Source organism: Topomyia yanbarensis, chromosome 1, assembly GCF_030247195.1.
Source record: "Topomyia yanbarensis strain Yona2022 chromosome 1, ASM3024719v1, whole genome shotgun sequence".
Taxonomy (NCBI): domain Eukaryota; kingdom Metazoa; phylum Arthropoda; class Insecta; order Diptera; family Culicidae; genus Topomyia; species Topomyia yanbarensis.
In genome coordinates this window covers 63,587,864-63,601,310 of record NC_080670.1, presented here as the reverse complement: position 1 = coordinate 63,601,310, position 13,447 = coordinate 63,587,864, and the positions used below count along the sequence as shown (strand labels likewise).

Genomic DNA, 13,447 nt, shown 5'->3' with positions numbered 1-13,447 from the left:
GGTTCGAAAACAAATATTTCTTTTGGGTTTCGATTTAACATAAAATTCGAATTAAAGTACATGTTTGGATCGAAAAATGTATGTTAAATTGAGGTAAACTATATAATTGAATCATATTTCTATTGTTATCATGTAGCGTTCGAATGGTTTACAATATCGCCTTGATGTCAAAATAAAAGGCACAACAAATTTTATGAGCATTTTCATAAACCTATGATTCTTTTTTTCGAGAGTTGTCCTACTGGAACTGTAGAGCTAGATTCTCGGAACGCGTGTATTAATTCTGTTTGTGCCTTAGACATATTCGCATATGTTCTTGGATGCTCACGCGCGGACCGTGAACCCAAGCAAACGAAATAACCCACAACACCGCCATGCCTTGCTCATGATCCAGGTTCACCCCTACTATATGGTATTTTGATAGTGTTTGCGATTGGATCAGCCCATGAAAACATCATCCCCATGGTAGATCCCCCGGTAGATCCCATGTAAAAACTAAATTTTGGTGTGCATATGGGTCCGCGTTTGAAACTGCATTTGAAACTTCGTGATTACTAAAACATTCACCGTATTACCCAGGTGTTATCAAGCTTGCGCGATCGCGGGCGTAGGTGTACGCGAAGGGCTGGTCACGTGGACCGTCATTCTGATTATTAGGTTTCGGTGTACGGTTCACATTCTGACAGGGAGGGAGTTACCCCATGTCACTAGTTTCCGGTCATGTCGCCATGGAACGTATTGTCCAGTGGATATGAGAGCTTTCTTTTGTTTTAATTGGTCCAGTTGAAGACCTGGACCTAGACTTCTGATATGGAGGATAGAGACTTCCGGAAGTGACCGATTCATTATCACCGGGATGTTATCATGTCTATCAGAACGCGGGTGTAGGTTGCGCGGATGATCGTGAAGGGCTCAAGCATTTGCATGTTAACGTGTTTGTGGCGTGTATGTGACTTCGCGTGTATAAATTCGATTTTTATGTCACCATGAAATGTGTTATTTAGTGGATATGAGCGTCATCTTTTTGCTTGGTCCACCTGCAGGTATTAGACCTATGCTACTAAGGCCGAGGATAGGGACTACCGGACGTAACCATGATTGCGCGAACACGGGCATTTGGAGGATCACACTTGACACCGCGTTTGTGAATTTAGTATGTGTGTGTGTCAAACCGTTCACTCATTCACCGGGATGTTATCCTGTTTGCAACAGCATGGGCGTAGGTGTGCGTGCATCATCGCGAAGGACTCGAGCGTTTGTATGTTGACGTTTTTGTCACGTGTGCTAGTGTGTATATAACTTCACGTGCATACATTATTTTTTATAAGTGTGTGGCCATTCGAATGTTTCCGTGTTCTTGAATCGCGCACGGACCGTGAATATACTTAATTTTTGGAGTATGGTTCAGATGTGGTTTCTCTCATTTGACTAGTTTCCGATCATGTCTCCATGGAACGTGTTGTCTATTTTTTTCTATTGGTTCTATAGTTCTATATATTGTGTATGTGCTAAAACGTTAAATTAATTACAGAGGGGTGTTTGAATGTTGGCGAGATCGCGGGTGTTCGTATTTGTGACCAGGTTTGTGTTATCGCGAAGGCCACGAGAGATGAGATTGTGAATGTGTTGGCTGTTGGCTGACCGTTAGTTTGGGCTGGTGCTGAGTATGAAAAAACACAAAACATAAGTCTAGAAGTGAAGTTATTGCAATTAGTCTGATTGGATTCCGATGGAGCAGTGCAGCCTGGGACAGTTTACGTTGACGACTGAAAATTAATTTTTCATATATCTTCGTTATGTTGCAATACTATTGAAAACGGATAAAACTTATCAATTTAGACTGTCTTTGCCTATGTTTTCTATGAAATTGGACTATTGCAAATATTCCACGAGAATTGTTTTGCGCATAGGAAGGTAAAAAATAAACAGCTTCTAGCACTGCGAGGAAAGCACCTATCTTTATGAAAAAGGCTTTTCGTGTTTCTTGACCCCACCTTCTTCAAGAAAAAATAGTTTTTGAACCCTACATGCAAGAGAAAAAAGTTGGGCATGAAAGGGTTAGGAGTTATCTATAAAATCAAAATTTTCGAGTGTAAGGTGTCAAAAATGTCGTCCAAAATAGCGGCTTTCTCGGAACAAGTTTTTTTTCGAATCTACGGGTATTCTCGTTTTTGAACTATTCAACCAATCAACTTCGGGTTTTGCCTTCCTAAAAAAAGACAACATTCTCGGGCGCTGTAACCTACAAAATCGCAATATTTTGATCATTAACGATTTTTTACAGCCGGCCAAAGTGGAAAAATAATGCGAAAAACGACACTTTATTTTCAAGTGGCCGCCATTTTGTTTCTATATTGATTTTTTCATGTTCTTACGTCTCTAAGGAATGTAATCTTCAATATCGTTTTGGTTTGCTACTTGTAGACGACGAATTGCGACCTGTATCATGCCTGGTTTTCAAAACATCTTTTGCTGGAGCCGCCAGTTTGACACCCTTTAACTCGAAATTTTTTATTTTATGGATGAAACCTAAATAAACATTTTGCAGAATAGCGCACACGTCTAAGCCATTTTACTTCTTTTACATTAGGTACTTTTTGCACAATTATATAAAAAGACCCCCTTAATCTTAAAAGCAATCTATACCGGAAGTTGGATCTTGTCACATTTTTTTAAACAATGCATTATCCAGATAATATTTGCATCGCTTCATGTTTATGTAATACAACGTTAAATGTACATAAGAATCAATATATGAATTGCTACAGTTTAACTAGCTGTCTAATGCAGATCGTTATCGGACATAATCAATGTACCGCCGATCACGTTGTCGATTTAGCATGGTGAGAGCGTGAATGTGCTCGGGTAGAAACGCGACGGTAATGTTGAAAAAACAGTTTCATTTTGCTATACGTCATTTCAAATTGATGCGTTATCAATCTGTATTCTACCGTATTATGCAAACAGCGTTAAATAATGCGGCGCTTGTGGGGATGCAGATTAACAAACCCAATCAGAGACATTAGCGTTTCTTCAAACGTGGCAAATGTTATTGTTCTTAAAAACACCGCGGTTGGCAGACAAGACAGCTATAACGGCAAGCGTGAAACGTTGTCAACCAAAAATTTCACGTTGTCTATGTTTCAGGTATTCTGTTAATAAATTATTTAGGTGTCGCGGTGATATGAACATATTTCTTTTGATTAATTCCAATGCGACTAAATAATATCAATAACATTTGGATTGTTAGACCTGGCATCTTACGGCCAAGAACCGATGAGCCACTATAATTGTACACGCTAACTGCTCTGACGTACAATAAGAATACAGGATAAGTCTGCATATCAGTATCCGATTAGCAGCAGCTCTAAAGAATTGTCCAACCATGCTAGTACGTAACTTCGCAACATATGTTATTCAAATTCTTTTTCCGTTCGCCTTCCTTGTCTACCTTAAATTTCAATTCCGCGGCTGAACATACCTTCAGACTCAGCCACATTTTTCTTCACTGATCGACTTTTTTGCTGCACCGTCTCCGATCGTCCGAACGGAAAAAAACAACCTCGCTGATTTTGCATACAATTAAGCTACTGGTGATACGCTTCAACACAGCCTCCCAAGGCAACAAGGAAGAGGGAATTTTTTGATGAGATTGTTCATATGGTCAAATTTTGAAAATCACGATTCCGCGCTAATTTGTCCATACTTCAGTCGTAACCTGTTCGTTGGGGGTAGCGGAGGTTGCAGTTTTTACAGTTGTGTTTTCTTCTTCTTCTTCTTCTTCTTCTTCTTCGTCATCACCTCTGATTCAGATCCAGACAATTTTATGTGACTGATATTCCGGAATTCGAGATAAGATGTAAATTCGAGGGTCAATTTTTGCATACAATCTAAAATGTACATAGTCTATTCGGAAACATACATTTGGATCGATGGCGCCACGGTTTCCAGACGAAAAACTGATCTTGATCTTGAAAAATGGTATGCAAATCTGACTATATTTATGTTATTCCGTAATAAAAAGAAATATAATTTCGCGTTATGGTTATGATTGTTCTCGAATAAACACTGATACATACTGTAAGAAAATACTGTCTTTTCAATACCCCATCGCTTATTTATTGTAACATTCAATTATATAGATTCGAACTTTTCTTTGTGTGTCGCAGTTAAAATAACGGATGTAGAGTACATTTAGATGCCTTAGCTTCCAGGAACGCTTTCTTCAATCTTCTGTCACTTTATAAAAAATCAATATTCTTGAGTGAAATGTACACAAAGTTTTGTCAATCATGTGTGTTGCCAATCTAGGCAAGCAAGTGATTTCATAGAAGTGTGTTGAAAATTAGCGTTGTATGAAGATTTAACAAAGCTCGAATGAAGCCATTTTTGGAGTGAAATTTAGTTCGGCGTTTATTTGTATTTTATTTATTTTAAATAATTTTTCCTTAATTTAGATTTTTTTAAATCCAGCGTCATAAGCCGTATTCTGGTTCTACAATAAATAATATTACTTGACGACATAGCCAGAAAATTAACGGCACCCAGGAGCTCACTTCGAGCGGGTTAGCATGTGACATATTGATACTCGTGTGCTAGGTTTTTCGTTCCCATTCGACTGTGACATATTTTACCATAGCATTATATAAATTTTGGAGGTCTTGCAAGGTCTTAGCCGAATCGGTAACAAGCCGGCTCAATTTGAATATATGGGAATCTGGTTGATGTCTGATGCCCAGATTAGGCGGATAGCCAACGTATGTTTTGTGGTTTTCGGCAAGTCAACATAAGGAAAAGTTGCAACCGTCGGGAGTGCAACTGTCACGTTCACGTGAACGTGAATACACTCCTTCCTAACTTTAATCTCAGCTTAGATCTGTTGCGCTATGGATAGACGCGATCTGATGTTTGTTGGTTGTCCTGAGAACACACGCGATAATGGATGTGTACAAAAACATTTCACTCTCCACGAGAAGCTCTCTCCGTCAAGCAAGATTTGTTGTTTTTGATGCGGCTCCATACACAAACGTCATTACGCTCAAAATCAATAAGTTGGAATTTTCCAGTTATTGCTTTCGATAACGATTGGACTGCATTGCAAAACAGTGTACTAAAATAGCTTTACCGTTCTGACATACGAAGGAATCGCCACGTGACACACCCACCGATAGTAGAAATATTATATACTTTATAATTCTACGTTCCCTTGGTACGATGGGCGTACACAGCCCTTGTCCTGTTCGGACTATTCGTTCGAGAAACCAATAATCTTTGTAGTATTAAGATGCGAAAACATTATGCGTTTTTTCGCCACGTCTCTCACCGAATTATTGGGATTCCTCCTGAAAGCTTCGACAACACGACAACATCCTGATCAGGGAGACCAGGTATATATTTCAAATGTCTTCACATTTCATAAAATCTCGATAAACATTTAAGTACGGCCTAAAAACCAACTGTCAAAATTCTCTTTGAAAGGAAATTCCGGACAAACCGTTACTGGCCAAACACAGTTCATAGCACTTAATGAAAGAGAAAACTTCTCTTTTGTTTACTACCAACATCTGTTATTGGTGTGAAACGGTTTGGCCAGATTTTCCTTTCAAAGGGAATTTCGACAATTGGCTTTTAAATCGCAATCATATGTTTGTCGAGAAATATAACATTTCAAATGTCTTCAATATGAAAACAAATCTTCAAATCTGGCATCTCTGCTACTGATGTCCTTTCGGCTCCATTTTGACAATGTAAATAATGCACATTGAACTGATTTCACCCAAAATTTCAATAGAGAATACCCAATGCAATTTGATTCCGTACATCCTGTAAGTAACAGAATCGATATTAATTTCATGAAATTAACGAGCTCCGTGATGTTCTATTATTTTTCCTCCTATATATCTCTACAATTATTCAAATATTTTTAATTTAAGGGGTCCATAATTCACTAGTGCCCAACAGTCTGAAGACATCCCTCCAACAAAAGTTCGAAATGAGAATATTAGCCTACAGAATATTTTACAATAGCATTACGCGTGCTAGCATCTTACATAAAAAAAATTGTGCGGTGCAGACGTTCGGCGACCGGTTTACAGCCGCATGCTTTTCAAGGATTGGAGCGAATCTACACGTTTCTTTTTTCGGTACACTCGACTGATCAAAAAGTATGTATATACAACTCACGCACAGACTGTTCATTTCTTGCCTAGTTATTATCTACCTATACATAGTGACTTACCTATCCTTCTATTCTTGCTTCCCCTTTAAGAGATAGATTATATATTCGAACAACTGGATATTTGTCTAACATTGGACTAGCAATGGGTAAAATGAGTATTAAAAATGTTGCTAAACTATTTTTTTATGAGAAATAAGAAGGAATAAAATGTCTTCCAATCATATTTGATCAAATAAGAGTCGCTTCTCTCACTCTATTATGCATCTCAGCAGCTACCTTTGGTTGAAAATTACATTTAAATTTCATAAAAAATATGATGAATGTATTTTATTTGAACTCGAAATCATCTTCAGAAATACACTGAATACACCTACACTCTGCACCAGTTGACACTTTTTAAGCCAATTCCCCCAATAATAGATGCGTGTAGCTTATTCATTTTTTTGGTTTCCGTTTGTTCTTCTCCCCACTTTGACTTACGCACGATTTGGGTAGACACGAGAATTGCTTCAGCGGAACTATACTAACCGAATAACCAATCCTACGCTGAACATTGCGTTGTTACTTACGTCACGTTACGAATTTGTAGGTACCTGGAACAATAAATAGAAAATGTGCATATTAGAAATAGGTTTCACACAGGATTATCTAGTCGGTGTTAAGTCAGATCGGACTAAGTGACATTGTATTGATTGCGAGAAAAACGAGTTTAAAGTTTGAATCGCGGCATCCTTTACGTTATAATTCGAAATAAATTTTTGCCATAATTCTTGCTAATTATAACATATTTAAAATCTGCTAAGAGTCGAATGTTGCTGAAGAAATTCTTTATCCAATGCTATCATTATCTCATTTTTTTGATATGTGGTGGCGATCCCCACATATCAAAACCGTATTTCACATTTAGTGAAAGTGTTTAGCATCATTGCAAACAGTACTGGCAAAAGCTAATTTTGTTTGCAATCTGAAGTGACGTTTACAAATGATAGTCGATCTGATGGGGTAACTTTATATTGTAGATCTCCAACAGATAGCAATGAAATTTTCACGAAATCTATTTGTCGTGAATCGCGCACACACCTCGGTAGTGCTTTTAACGTATTCATACTCGCAACGTGTAGTTTTGTTCAGAAATTACCCACTGGCAGAAACTTTTTTCGACGGAACAATTGCCACCAAAAGAGTTTCTGGCAGTGGTTAATTTTTGAGCGAAACGAGCACCACTTTCCTTTTAGTAAAATATCATCCCTTCCAGGAGCGGATCCAGAGAATTTTTTTGAAGGGGGTACGAAATTTCGATTTTGAAATGATCAATGTACAATACGTAATATGTAATGCCCTTTTTTAATTAAAATCAGTTTGGGTTGTTGGATCTGGTTTGGATTGATTTGAAATTTAGAACAAAGTTAAAATAGAAACTTTTTTAAAATTTCTCAAGGAGATAAAAAATTTCGGGCGGGGGCGGACCCCCAGGACCCTACCGCTGGATACGCCACTGACCCCTTCCGTACCATGACGATTTCAACCCAGTTGTGGTCCAATAAGAGATTGATAAAATCTGTTATTCTCCGGACAAAATCAGCCGAGAGTCGTGTGGCATCCGGTGGGTTGAAGTATCTCAGCCAAAAATTGATCTACTGGGTTCCTGCTAAGCGTGTTAAGCGGCGACTGAAAACAGGCCCTGTTTCAAGGTGTATCTACTTGCCAAGGACTGAACGGCTGGAGAAATTAAACTGTGCCCTCGCGAATGGAGTGTCATATAAATCTCTGACACAACTGACGTTTGCTTCGTTACGAATCGTGATGGTAATGTCCCTAATAACCTTTTTCAAATATGTATATTTATGGTTTTCAAGAAGTGCTAGATCGACACAACATTTAAGAAGGGGGCTCGGCTTGCCTAAATGTCACGTACTGGAACATTCAGTGCTCTTCCTTGGGTCCACAGGGACTCTTTTAAAAGCAACTAGCACTACGATATTACACGTCTTGGTAACCTTCACCAGAAACACAAAGATTCTCCTCAGTAAGTCCTGTACGAAAGAGTTGAGCATTCAAAAGTTAGTGATTGGATATGAGTCTGGTCGAGCTCGATTTCAAAAGGGTTATACCATTTAGTGACAGAAATGAGCTCCATGAGGGGTTTAAACAGTACAAATCTGCGTAAACTGATGTAACTTTCTGCTCTGACAGCAGTAGGCATTAATTCGCATTAAATAATACTGTAGAAAAATTAGAATAGGACGCCAGTAACATTAAGAACCTCTTTTTGTTTACTTTCTCTTTCGATTATTACGACGTCGCTATAACACTTTGCACTAATTTACCTGTCCATATGATTATTTCTAGAATATTATGAAAAGAGTTGAGTACTAAATGTTGAAATGACCGAGTAATGAACAGAAGAGAATCTCCCATTGTTACTTACGCTCTATTCCAAATTTTCTCTAGAATTGGTTCGCATTGAACGAGCTAGAACCGTGGTTATCAGCAATACAACTATTTAATCTCCGGGTGACTTTGATGAGGTTGTCGATAAAATACACTCACTTGTCTGCTTCGAATTATACCTGCTACTAGAGGAACATCTTGGTTAAATGCAAAAACTTACTAGAAGCAGATATGGAGGTATTTAAGTCGATTCACAAAGTCTACAGAAATGCCCTTCGGTACTCTAACTGAAGTGGTTAGAATAGCCTTCGCACAAGTGACTCTAGTCTCACCGATGCTAGTAGACTAAATAAGTTAGTTTCGAAATCGAAAGACTTTCATGTCAGTGCAATTAAAACTGCTAATGGTGAAGACGAAGTAATCAACAACAGTCTTTTGTCACGCACTTTTCAGGCTGTAATTTTCAGGCTTTCTGGCGAGCTATTAGCGACGACTCTCCCTGACTTCTGTTCAGGTAGTTCTAATTCTTGCGAACTTGGTCGTAGAATTGTGACAACCAAATAGATCAAACGAGTTTTGCTTCTTGTAAGCCTCCGGAAAGGATGGAATCATTCCAGTTCTACTTCAAAGAGGATATAACATTTCAAGCATATATTGAAAAAAATTTTACTTGTAATTGTGCAACAGGATACATTGCATTTCCGAGAAAAAAATTGTAAAATTCGGTCTCAAAGGTGATATGTATATATGTACATGAGTCAAAGAGCTTTAAACTGATCAATTTGACCTCCTTCCGTGTTAAATCAGTAGAACGTTTAATCGACCACCAAATGTCCTGCGTTAAGTCAAACCGAACTGAGCGCCATAATTTTTTCTAGTATTTTTCATGTTAAAATGTATTTTTGGATAACTTACCATTAACATAGTGAGTTAAGAAACGCTTATATGCTTTCATTTGCTATTTATGTCTCTAAAAATAAATAGATGCTAGTACTATGTTGGATGCGATGGCTTTTTAGAGCATGTATCTCAAAATCGCTTAGTCTTCTTTGGCTTAACACAAGCCAAATTCAAGATGCAATCTTGAGCGAGCAGACGCTTCATGCAACGCAACATACATATCAGTGAGGTAAGCTTGAAATGGTTTTTTCGCAGAAACCTGGCAGTTTTCCTAGATTTTGATAGTGTTTTTGACACTGTTTCGAATTTATTGTGGAAGCAGCACAAGGTCATAGAGTATTTTATATATCACGCACATACATTGGCAACCACCATCTGTGCTTATCTTTAAAACAAGTAAATATTAGGAGTGTAAGCGGATGTCGTCAAGGTGGTGTGCTGTCACCACTTTTATGGGCCCTCGTCGTCGATGACTTGTTGAGGAAACTTAATGAGTTTGGATTTACATATGGTTTCGCTGATAATTATCGTGTAATGATTATCGGTAGTCGCATTAACACACTTTTTATTTGAACGCAGCAAGCATTATGTGTTGTAATGGTGTCTTCGTGGTGGATTATTAGGCAATGCGAATAAAACATCAATAGTGCATTTTACGCATCGAAGGTTTTATAACCGGAACTCGTCTCTGGCAGTTCCTTTACTTTGAAATTATTGTTACAGATCAAGTTAAATAGGTTGTGGCAATTGTGGTTTCAAACCTCGGTCTGCGCACATCAATTTCAGAGTCAAACGAGCCAATGCAGAAAGCCATGGGAAGTCAAACCAAAGTACATTCTTTCGATCTACACAACTATTGCTAGACCAATACTGACATACAAGTGCCCTGTGTGGTGGCAGAAGAGAGAAGCCACAACAACCCAGCCAAAGCCGAGTTCACGACAACACCTACTACAGTTCTAGAGGCACGCTTGACCATTAAACCTTTATATGCGATCCTGAAACAAGAAGCACTTTCTTGTGCAAACCGCGGACTCTGGATCCCAATAGAACATGCGACTAGCTACAAATATGTACTGCATTACTTGGGGATCATAGTGGTACCAGTTTATATAGGAATTTGCTGACAGCTCTCTTGAACCCGTGACTCCGGAACCGTTGCGTTGCGTTGTGACGATGATTTTGGCGGATTGCACACTGACTTCATCATGTTTGACTGCTGATTATCTAATAAGAGTTGTTTAGGAAATGGTAAGTAGAAATTCATACCAATCCGACCCACATTAAAACCTCAACAGCATGATAGCCATCATTGCCGGCCGCCCCCATCTTCATCGTTCACGGGGAAGGATAAAGGATAAGGTAGACAGGAAGGGTTGATCCTCCACCTGCTTAACGGAATGACGACGATTCATCAGACTCTTCCATAGATGTCGCGGAGTTGGTAGTTTGGAAGGGTATCAGGTCTTGGATTCACTCCAAGCAAGCGATGCGACCTATAAAGCATATTTTATTAGGTAGTTGTTTAGTTAGTCTTCGTGTACACGATGACTCGAAAAGGAAAAGATCTTATTTAGTTTTTGATTCTTTTTAAACTCTAGACAGCCGGCTACCGAGAGTATCCTATGTTCCCTAAACAAAAACAATTTGAACTCCACACAGCCGACCGTGGGAGTATTGCCTAGGTAAGCTAATCTTATCTGCGTAATGGGCCGGGTCACTATTTATTGAAACAGTATTTAGACCGAATTTGTTACTTCTTCTCTACGATATATTTATTGACTTGAAAACTACCGAGTGACTCCGGAACAGTAAGTCCGATTAACTAAAAAAGTCAATAGCAGCTTATGGAAGCGTTATACCGTTCATTTGAAACTAAGTTTGTGCAAATCGGTTCCGCTATCTCTGAGCGTCATTAAAAAATACATACGCACACACTGACACATACATACAGACATATTACGAATGGTAAGGCCCTTCGAGTCTCGGTTAAAAAGTCGGTTTTCAGACTGATTGCATATCCTTTCTATTTGAAAAAAGGCAAATAATAAATAACGGTAACATATCAATAGAAATTTAAAACTATAAATCTTTATTATAACATTATAGTCTTAAGGGGGACTTCTACTCGCGATGCCTAAAATTGAGCAGTTTTTTGGGAATAAATTGTAAAGCATCTACTCAATGGATTTTGGATATTTTTTTATTGCATTTCCGAGAAAAAAAGATGGGTGGGTAATGTCTGCGACATAACCGGAGAGATGTAGAATACATAAGGAACACGTTCTTCAAATATGTTGATATTCATTGGAATTTTCGGACAAAAGGTGATTTGGGCGAGGAATATTTCAAATTATTCTTTACAAAAATGATGGTGGTCCTGACAAGGACCGTTTTTGTTGGCGTTGTTGGCCTTGGTGGGGAGATGCGCTGGCTTCGATTTTCGTTGGATGCTTCTGACTTCTTACTATTTCCGGGCTTAGCTGTTGTCCAGGAGGTGATTCTGACATGATTGGTGTAGGTGTAGGTCGTCAACCGGTTATAATTTTTCAAGCGTTGTTTACATTTGAAATTAAACCACTGGATCAATTAAAAAAAAGTATTGGTCTGTGATATGAAAAGTACGAAATATATCTTCGGGTTTCTGCATTGACGTTTTTGACAAATACAAGATCAATGCATGTGCCTGCAAGTGTAGTTGCTTGTGATGGATCAGAGATCAAACGAAGCTTGAAACATTCATTCATAAAATAAACAAATTTCAAATTCTCTTGTTTTGAAACATCTATGTTGAAGTCGCCTGAAACGACCATTGGAACATTCTGATTTCTAGACTAAATATTCTACATTAAAAGATGGGTGGGTAATGTCTGCGACATAACTGGAGTGTCGTAACTACACTTGTGACGTTAATCCAAATCTAATGATATGCAACGAAATTACGTTTGCATGTGAAATTTTCAAATGATTCGTTATAATTATGGTTAAAAATTCTAATTGGGAATTCTTTTCCATCACCAACTATTTTTCTTTTTTTCGAATCTACAGCATTCTTTGAAAATATTGTTGAAATGTTATTGATGAAAAACTGAAAATGCGTTCGGCAACACTGCTCACTAAATGGATGGTGGGAAGACGCACATTCGTTTTGATTATACTAGTATTAGTAGCAGGAAAGAATGAAAAGGAACATAGCCCGAAAACGAGCAAGCGAGAGAGCGATAGTAATTCGTATTCGCTCTACTAAACTAAAAAAAGATGGGTGGGTAATGTCTGTGACATAACCGGAGCATCGTGACTTCACTTCGAGACGTTAATTTAAATCTAATGATTTATGCAGTTAATCAAAGGAGGCTGCCAAAAAGTTCGAATAAAAGCACGCGACTAGTGTACTTTGCACGTTCTATATTTTATCAACACTAGAGAGAATCGAAAAAATAATTCAAAGTGTAATAGCAACATGCAATTGTGGCAACACTGGCCATGGGATGGCGGGGAACACGCACATTCGTTTAATTTATGATGTATTAGCAGCAGAAAGGAATGGAAAAGCAGTGCGCGAAAACGAGCGAGGATAATTTAAATTCTCTTTCTATCCACATATCGTATTTCTAACCTACTTGCTGAAAATTGTTAAACACCTCAAATGGATATTTCAGTTTAACTCTTATTAGAACACAATTAATTGGTCCTGAAAAGAACCGTTTATTGTTTTATTGCGGGAGCATAATTCAGACGCACTCCCCGCGACACGGTGAGCCAGTTTAATATATTTGGCCTGAAAGTTATGCGTTTGGTGCAGTATTTTGCATTCTCGAACAAACCAGGCGCACTATTTTGCATTCTCGAACCAGTAGGCATCGTTGGCTTCTCGGGGCATCATTACGACTGAGGTTTGTAAGCGTAGCTCGACTTTGCAGTCCTGTACAATCTCACGAACCAGACGCTGGAACGATAGCCTACAGATTAGTTGCCCTT

At 38.4% G+C, this 13,447-nt stretch overlaps 1 protein-coding gene across 3 annotated transcripts in view; it reads right to left on the bottom strand.

Moving 5' to 3' along the window:
* Positions 1 to 13,447, bottom strand: part of LOC131677800 (steroid hormone receptor ERR2) — a 115,988-nt gene that overhangs the window by 64,753 nt on the left and 37,788 nt on the right. Inside the window, exon 2 of one of the 3 annotated variants that reach the window (XM_058957847.1) lies at positions 6,707 to 6,771. The exons of 1 other annotated variant lie outside the window; for it this stretch is intronic. The gene's annotated coding sequence lies outside the window, so the exon portion shown is untranslated. The remainder of the gene's footprint in view (positions 1 to 6,706; positions 6,772 to 13,447) is intronic. One more of the 3 variants, XM_058957848.1, reaches the window with a different exon arrangement.